At 38.0% G+C, this 9827-nt stretch overlaps 1 long non-coding RNA gene across 2 annotated transcripts; it reads left to right on the top strand.

Annotated features, from left to right (window-relative positions):
* Positions 1-7797: 7797 nt before the first annotated feature.
* On the top strand, positions 7798-9444 carry LOC139080470 (uncharacterized). 2 transcript variants are annotated; one of them, XR_011535000.1, is made up of 3 exons: positions 7810-7981; positions 8358-8517; positions 9281-9444. It is a non-coding gene; the product is annotated as an uncharacterized lncRNA (long non-coding RNA). The 2 variants fall into 2 exon arrangements; XR_011535001.1 differs by lacking the exon at positions 8358-8517 and having other exon boundaries at positions 7798-7981.
* Positions 9445-9827: the final 383 nt, after the last annotated feature.

Genomic DNA, 9827 nt, shown 5'->3' with positions numbered 1-9827 from the left:
AGTCTAGGCAATAGGGAGCACTCAATGTTGAATGATACTCTTGAATGTGTCACTTCCGATTATTTGGTTAAATTAGACACACAAGTATTTAGCCTTCCCACATCTTGACCACACGTATGACTTGGCACACATGTCTTGGCACAGAAATGGGAGAAGCAGAACTGGGAATGGGTGAGCTGAGGCTAGCCAGTTGCGGGTGGGGGGGGGGGGGCGGTGGTTGGTGTGGATGGCATCTAAACCCACTCCATGAAGTCACACTGGAGTCCGGAAGAGCCAGGCAGTGCATTTAGGTTCAGTTTTATACTTCCCTTCCTAATCTCCAGATTTTCCATAAGAGCCATCTTTCACTTTTATGATTGAACAAGGACCGAAAACTTCCGTATTTTCACATAAAATAAAATCAGATTTCTAAGGAGCAAGCCTTATAATATGGTGACCAATGTAAAGTCCTACCTGCCTCTATCATATCTTTTCTGTTGTCTTAAACTTTGGTAGGTGCCATAACCCAAATAAGGGTGCAATTTCCTAAGGTGGCTATTTTGAATGAGCAACACTGATTTGTTGTATGTTTCGATTAGAAAAACTGTCATAATGTTTTATAATAGTCTTGAAAACAATTTGTAGAAACCACCCTAGTACATTTGAAACAATGAAGGAGCAATGCAAAACAATCTTTAATTTAAAGCATTAAATTGATTGGTGATGGTAGTACTTGTTAAAGAAGTTGAGATTTCAGGATTAATCCTAGAAAGACTTAGGATTTCCTCCTTTGGGGCTTCATGGAAATAAAAGCATCCCGGGCATGCTTCCTCAGATTTGGAACAAAACAGGAGGTGTGCCAAAGAAGGTGCACATGTATTGTCTTCATCAGCACATAACTATTAAACTTGTGATATAGAAAAGGAGGATGGGGAGGGAATTAACTTATTTGTTACCTAGGAAGACCACCATTATAGTTCGTTGCCAAAATCAAGTGTGACTCCCTTATCTGAGCCAGGTATGGTTTTAAGATGGACATTTCAGCTATGAGACACAGAAAGTCAAAGTCATCCTCCACACTGCGCCACATAACTAAGGCAATGCTGGACAACACACGAACATTACACAGACTGCTTCATAGGCCACAACCAAGGTGTCTTCACTCCAGAAGTCTCAGGAGTAAGACTTTTGAGCTGGCGTAGTTTGCGTGTCTTGGGGAGCAAACCCATTGGGAATTGTTTGCATCCTTTAGCCAAAAGGGTAGGGGCACAGCCAGGTGATTAGCAAAAAAGAGGCCTCTTTAGGGTATGGGTAATATTCAATCATAATTACGTTGTTTCAATGGACAGAACCACTGTATTCACTAATAGCAACATAAACAACTCTGGACAGGAGGATTTTCTGCCTGAATTTTCTAAGTATTACATGTTTCGCTGGTTGTGATACACACATAACTATATTCTAGGGAAGTTGCACCTTGGTATAAGTGATAGGCAAGAGTCACAATTTGCTAATCCTGCTTGTTTTCACTGAGAAAGGGAAAGAAATCGGAAGATTGTTGGAGAGATTCAAGCCTATTGAAGTGTTCTCTGAACTCCCAGAATGTCCCCATGGAGGCAGATTTTAAATGAACGTAAGTAGAAATTTCCATTGGGTGGCTATTTTTAGCTCCCACATGCTTAGCCTGCCTCAGAGTTCTGTGATTTTCACGTTCTCCCTGTCAACTTGTGTGTGTAAAGTTAGCTATTCCCACAAATACTGTATTATTTCCTTCAGGAAAGAGAAGTCCACTAACCCACTGATTATTGTGTCATTCTTTTCAACTTTAAGATCTTCCCATTTTTAAAATTGAAGAATATTTCCCTTACCTCTCTTTTTCAATGTTATTCCCTTAACAGATGCAAACACAGATTGATTCACAATAATCCAAATCTTATCCAAAGGGCAAAGTATACTTTCAAAACTTAATTCCACAGTGCCGTAAAACAAAGAAAGGGGGAAAAGTGAGTGTATTGTGAACTGAAAAGTTTCATGAAGGAAGTAAGTCTTGAGATAAGCCAATTATGAAGAATTTGGATAAGTGGTTAAGATCAGTGGTTAAGAACAAAATTATTGTTCAAATGGTTTTGTAACAGGTTGAATTTCTATACCAGAAACCAACTACCATGTTATGAATTAGATCCAAAGATGTTTGCCTTTTTCACACCGCCTTTTGAAAAATCACAATGAACATAACACTGACTTTCTGGGAGGTGATACTGCATTTGCTAAATCTGCAATTTAAAATACGCACACAAGTACTGAAAGATTTTCATATCATATATTAACCCAGGAAATAATAAATCACTATATACTTGCCATAGTATGACTTTACTATGTTACTAGCTGCTTATTCATCCAGTTGTACAGAAACAACAGACTCATTCTAGTTTACAGTTTTAGGTTTAGCTAAACTGAGCATGTTACTTTTAACGTTGTGCTTACTCACCTACGAAAGAGTTATTTACTACCGCCCAACACATTTGTAGAAAACTCTCTTACTATAACTTCCCAGTTGCTGACCAGGGTCAGATTCTAAACACTATTTAGCTTTTCTACCCATTCTCTCGAGTCCCCAGGAGCAGAGGACTCCAGTAACTGGGCTCTCTCACAGTGCAATTTAATTCCGTCTTGTCTTTAGAATAGTCTTTCTCTCTTGGCATTTGAGTCTGGTGGTGGTGGTGCATTTAAATAAAGTCTTCCAAAGGTGAAAAAAATCTATCATTTTATAATGACTGTGTTCTAATTCTTTTATAAAGTATGCTGAAAGTATTTAGATGCTACTCTCTTTTTTAAAAAGACTTTTAAACTCATTGAACTATTCGTGTGATACAAGTTACGAGTTAAGATTCATGAAAGCTGTATCAGCACTAACAGACGAAGGAGAAAAAGTGATCAATTACCCACTGAAATCAATCGGTGTGGCTGACCGAGAAAAGTCTTAGGTCTCCAAACCTCTCCAAGATGCTCCACCCACCACTCCTTTCCTATTCAAAGCTTACCAATCATTTATATGCCATTTCGAATCTCAGATGATCCATACAAATCTTTTCTTTAAATTTTCATTTACAATGTAGTCCATCATAAATCATACTACCTCTACTTGTGACAATTTTTGAAGAATTTAGTTACTCAGTTGGTTTTCAAGGGATATTTGCTGAAAAGTTGGATGACCTGTGAATTGAGCCTAAATCAGAGCAACAATTCTTGGACTAAAAACGTTTAGGAGTGAAATGAACTTCTTTCATAAAGAGCAGAAGCAGATGTAAAGCAAAAGAGGACAGCTCTGTATGCTTGAGCACTCAGTAATTTCAAGGATTTTGCATTATTTAACACAGATACATCGTTTCGAGGGGGAGGAGTTGGGAAAAACATGTGGCTGGAAAATTTTGGTAATGGAGGAGTGAAAATCATTTTATTTCCTACCAGACTTTTCTTCATGCTATCTGAGAGAGGGGAAGTTGCAGAAAGTATCATAGAAGAACAGAACTGTTAATCTCAGAGATCATCTAGCACAAGCATCAGTGAGGAAACTGAGCCCCACAGAAGTGGTTATACAAATCAGCAGCTTGGGAAAGGACCAAGATGAACCACTGAGACCTAAAGGGAAATTTGTAGAAGCTTTTAGCCTTTGATGTAGGTAAATCTGAACGTGAGTTGAGGGTAGACTGATAGAAAAGTTTCTATCTCAAAGACAATAAACGGACTAGAAGCATCCTGGTATCTTTCAAGTCAAGATTAATAGGAAAAGAATAAATCAAGGAAAGAGAGAATAAATGAGGATAACAATATTTATGAAACCCAAAAGATACCCAATTATACTCTAGAATTGTTTACTTTCCAAATTTTCTCTAAACTCAAATGTCAAGTAAGTTTTATAAAGCAAGTCCTTATTTCACATATAACATTTGTTAGAGAAAAATATTTTGTCACACACACACACACATTCCAATTAAGAACTAGAGAGAAGAGGTAAAGAGAAAAGACTTAAGGATAGAGCCCCAGACTGGAATTTTAAAATCATTTTTCCTTTTAATCATTAATCTATATCCCCTGGTAGCAACATCTATCCCAAATACAGGAAACAAAAGGAAAATAAATCCCCCTTGGGGAGTTAGCCTTACAAAATTAAGTGATAAAATGATATCGCCCACAGCTCTTGGTATGTAAATTGTTAGGGACTATTATACATTGTCTTCAAATGTTGCTTGAACTTATCTCCCAACGTAGGGCTATGTCCCACACCACTTATAAAACCCTGTTTATACTTAACACAATCCTAATGACATCATAGCTTGTTAATAAATACTTATTGAATTAAACTGAATTGAGGGCCAGCCCCTGTGGCCTAGGGGTTGAGTTTGGTGTGCTTGGCTTCGGTGGCCCAGGTTCGGTTCCTGGTTGTGGACTACCCCACTCATCCGTCAGTGGCCATGCTGTGGCAGCGACTCATATACAAAAACAGGAGCAATGGCAGTGGATGTTAGCTCAGGGCGAATCTCCCTCAGCAAAACTAAGTAGATAAATAAACTGAATTGATTAAACTCAATTTACAGTTATTGCTGAACTACAGTAGATTTGGAAAGATATTTCAACTTAGAAAAAATCCCACAGATTTCCCCTCTGCCACTCCCCACCCTTCCCCAGACTCTACTCTCAGTGCCAACGTAGCAATTTTACTTCTAGAATTCATTGATGGAGAAAATTCTATGCACAGATTCAGAAATCCGTTGCTGAGACACAAATGCCACCACACACCCCTCCTCTCCCTGCCCACAGTCCGGTGTGAAGCACACATCCTGGGAACTGCTGGAATCATTTAAGGAGCCCATTTTAAGGAGAGATCAATAGAAGATAATAAATTAAGTTTTCCAAAGTATCTTGAACTACATTGAGGAAATATCTGGAAACGTGTAGAAGCAGGTGAACAGTATGTGTGATGACAGGATAAATTATTACAGGAACAGAAAGTTATAAGAGTGATAGAAGAAATTGACCTGGGCTTTGCCAGCTGCTGACAATTCTCCAGAACTACCAGGAGAACTGACTTACACACTGTGAGTTCTTCTCATGTTCTTTGTTGTGGTTTTCTGGGTCTCTTTGTGCAGGCTTTCATATTTTTATCTCCTTAAAATACTTCTTCTTGTTCACAACCAAAATACCTCTTTTTTCTATGACTATTTAAATATTGCACACTCATTATACAAAACTCACACCTTAGGTGCAAGCATTTGGGGAAAAAATAAAACTTGCCTGAATTCCTACCACCCAGATATAAATCAATACCATTGCAGTTGTATGTTTATTGACCAGATTTGCTCTTCTGTGAATTATGTTTTCATAACCTTTGACCATTTTTATTGTCTTTTCCTTATCAAGTTGTAAACACTATTTGTATAGTGCTAATATTAACCCTTTTTGTCAACTGCTTTGCAAATATTTTTAGTTTTGTTATATCAAAGTTTTTATATTTGTAGTATTTATATATATTTCTTTATGTTGAGTGTTTGGCATTTTTGCTATACAAAAGCCTTCATATGTATAGAGTCCAATGTGCCTGTTCTTTCTTTCATTAGCTTCTGGGTCTCCCATTGCAAGGAGACGGGCTTTCTGGAACACTGTTGAGCTGAAGGCACCTGAGTGTTGTTACATTTGCCACAAGAACTAGGAGAACTCAAAGTCTGGCAAGTTTCCTGGGTGCACTAATGTCTGTTGTTCCTGAACGGTGTTAGAAGCCTGTGTCTGAAGTGGCAAAGACATCCCAAAACCTGGGCTGTTTCTCTACTGGCAAGATCCCACCTCTACCAAACATGTCACCAGCAGTCACACACTCTGCAAGCACTCTTGGGATGAGGAAAACACAGCCCAAAGACATGCTCGTTGCATTTGTTCTGTAAACTCACCTCACTTCTACTCTTTTCTGTTTTTCTGTCTAACTAGATCAGAACCATCTGCCTACTCATCCTCTCCACTTGGACATCTCATAGGCATCTCAAGACTTAAAATGTCCCCAAAGCAAATTCTTGATCCCCACTTCCTCCTAAACTTGCCCAACCCTCCAGTCTTCTTTATCTCAATAAAGCAATTTTATTCACTCTGCTCCTCAGAGTAAAAACCTTGGAGCCAGCTTTGACTCCTTTATCTTACACCTCACAACTAAGCCATCGGTAAATCCTGATGGCCCTTCCATCAAAACATATTACAAATCTTACTTCTTCTCACCTCACCACTGCTACCACCCTAGTGGTGGAACTGACTACGGTTCTCGAAGAACTATATTCCTTTCCTCTTAACCATCATGAAATATCACCTTCATACACATACACATAAACGCATATACACACAAGTATACACACACACCAATACCTACATTTTGTTTGAAATAATCAGAGAGGGTCTTCTCAAAATTGTATTCTTTTCCACAGCTATTAGATATTACTAAGAAAGACACTAGTAGAGGATGAAACACATAGCCAATAATGCAAAATCTTTTCGTTTTCAATTGCTTTTAATTTTGGGTGTGTCTATGTAGAAAATGTGTGAAAAATAGTTATTCATTTCAGAATGACTTTTCCCTAGAAATAATAAAAATATACCACCATGTGAATTTGAAGATCATTTATTTAGGTTTGTACATCATTCATTGATCCTTAGATTCATTTTGAGATGTTCCAGATGGAGCATGTAGATGGCATTTCTCTCCTTCTACATATGTGATATATAATATGCATGATATAATTTATCACATAAAACATATAATATATAACATATATATGTGAAAATATATATTCCTCTATACATGTGATATAATATACACGAAAATATATTATTTTTTGCCTGTCATTTGGTTACATCTACTAGCTTTATCAATGGCCATAAATGATACAACAATCTGAAATAACTAGATGTTATGAAGTATCCTTTGGGCGTATTGTTTAAGGCAATTATTATTTCTATATATAATGTCTTTAATGGACTTTGTATTTCTTGGTTAACCTGTTAAAACTCTTTTTCCTCTTTTTATTCTCTATGTCATGATAAAGTAGTGTATCAAGAAAAGATATATTTGACTGATAACCAAGAAGTTACGTAACTTACGAAAGAAATAGAGCCAGAGGCTCACTGCAACACTGTCATCAAGGTCTACTCAGGAGAGACCTGGTCCAGTAGACCCCTTGAAATGATGCAGCAGATGAGGAGCTTCTGAGAACGACTCTGAACTTCAGGGAGTATTTGTATGAAAGGGTTCCATGATGCATGATTGACCAGGAAAATATCTTACATAAAGCACTCTGATATCCAAGTGCACTACTTGCATTCTTTTATGAAGTAAAAACACTTTTCTGAACACTCGAATGTAATATAATTATTCTCTTTCATTTATTTGAATGGTAAATGACAGTATCTAAAAATCATAAAATAGCAGCCCCCTTCTTTTATGTACATTTCTGTCTAAATGAAATCTGCCGTACCTCAAGGCCTATGCTGAGTGTCATATTCTTGTTCTGGTTCAGTCTGTAACCCATACTGCGTGCTTTGACGCTGAGATTCTGAAAGCACTCATTTTTTTTTCAATTTCAATTCTATTTTATGTACTCAAAAATATATTTTCTAGAAGAAAAGAGGAAGAACATCAAAGATTTTTTTTATTTGTGCTTTTCACTTGTTATTTGATTTTTCATAAGTAAGCTTCAAAAGAGTTTGTTTTCCTGTTGAAAATCTATGAGTTTTCACCGTAAACGGTAAACAGGGGTAGAACATACAAAGTAACCTAGCAACAATCCGAATTCCATCCACATTCCTGGCCTATCCTCTGGTTCTACAGGAAAGAGCCATTCAACCCAGGAACAGACAAGAAAGAGAGCTGAAACCTTTGTGACAATGCTGGAAAATTAGCAATGAGTGAAGTATTATACAACAACACGGTTTTGCTTTTTAGAAGCTCCTGGTTTTTTAAAGTTTGGTAAGAGGATGAAGATTTGGGTTCAAGTAACTGGAAGAAGGCAGTTGCCATTTGCGGAAGGGAGAGCGAGTTTCAGGAGTACAGGGAATTGAAAGTTCAGTTTCTGCTATGTTGAGTTCAAAATACATTAAGGTGTTCTCTCCGAGAGGAGGATCATAGTAGGCAGATGATCATCAGGTGAGATGGTGAGAGAAGTGGATGAGAAGAGGTAAAATTGACTGAGCTCTAAGGTATGCCAACATTTAGAGCTCTAATGAGGATGAGCTGGGTAAGAAGATTGAAAACGAGGTCAGTAATAGGGAGGCACAAGCTAAAAGCCAAGCAAATTAAGTGCCAAAAGGAGAGAGTGATTAAGTGTGAAAAATTCTGCTAATAGGTAGACAAGGTGACAACAAAATGACTGTGGGCTCTGGCAACATGGAAGTCTTTGGGGACATTGACAAGAGTTACTTCAGAGACATGGTGGGGACAAAAGCCTGATGGGAGCGCATTCAAGGGAGACTGGAAGGAAGAGGAAGTCCTTTTCCTTGCTTCCTGTGAGTGGTGGCATTGGTAATTAACATAATGGAGGTTCTCAATCTTGCACTGCCTTTAGCTGTTGTGATTTGGGGCAAAACATTTAAAATTAAAATACTAGGGGCTGGCCCAGTGGCACAGTGGTTAAGTTCACATGTTCCTCTTTGGCAGCCCGGAGTTTGCCGGTTCGGATCCCAGGTGTGGACCTACGCACTGCTTATAAGCCATGCTGTGGCAGGCGTCCCACATATAAAGTAGAGGAAGATGGGCATGGATGCGAGCTCAGGGCCAGTCTTCCTCAGCAAAAAGAGGAGGATTGATGGTAGAAGTTAGCTCAAGGCTAATCTTCCTCAAAAAAATTTAAATTAAATTAAAATACTAAACCATATGCTCTTTATCTTCCATTAGAACTTTTTTATACTCTGTAATCCCTGCTAGCATAAACAGACTTTTCCAAATTTGACTTTATTTTCTTAGCTATTTTTTATATTTATTTCCGCCTGCTTTGTGTTTTCTATCTCTCTCTCTCTCTCTTTTTTGGCCTTTTCAATATCCAAGTAGAAGAGGAAAACTACCATTCATAAGTCTATCAGAAAATACAAGCCAGTATCATTAACCAAAAAATTACATGAAAAATGGAAAATTTTAAACTTTGAAGTGAGAAATAATCTTGCAATATCTATTCAGGCCATTTTCTATAATAATGTAAAAATAAATAGCCCTTCTTGCATTTAACATTATTTAACACTGCTATCTTTTCCTTTCTTGTGTTCTTTTTTACAGATTTGGAGGCAGATAATGTTTTTTAAAACAAACACATGCCTACTTTATAGGACCGCTTTAATGTCATCTACTGAATAATTTTATATTCATGAAGTACTTTGAGCTCCTCAGGAAATCTTTTTAAAAAATGAATAAAGAAAGAACTAGCTATTTCTTTAACTCATTCCAAGACTGAGTGAAACTTTTCATTGTGATTGAGGAATAAGCATTAAACAAATAATCTCAGATTGAGACGTGTCACGATGATAGCTTTATGTCTCTCTTTCACCGATAAATTCCATGGAAACGTTGTAGGACCTTCATGTTCTCAAAAGCCAGGCCAAAATATACACCCAGGATGGAATCTTTCTAAGGTGGGTCCCCCATGCGTCGCATGATGAAGAGCGGGGAGGTTGGGAAGGAGGCTGCTCTGCCCTCCCCCTCCTCTGTGTATCCTTGTCTCACAGCAGCTTCCGTCTGAGCAGTAAAGGATGGATGGCTCACAGGGCTGAAACCCCATCAGGCTCCAGCAAGAGGAGCCCTTGGGGGAGCCGAGCCAAGAGCCTGG

The sequence above is a fragment of the Equus przewalskii genome, chromosome 30 (genome assembly GCF_037783145.1).
Source record: "Equus przewalskii isolate Varuska chromosome 30, EquPr2, whole genome shotgun sequence".
Lineage (NCBI taxonomy): Eukaryota > Metazoa > Chordata > Mammalia > Perissodactyla > Equidae > Equus > Equus przewalskii.
The sequence above is the reverse complement of the archived record's forward strand: the minus strand, read 5'-3'. Positions and strand labels throughout refer to the sequence as shown.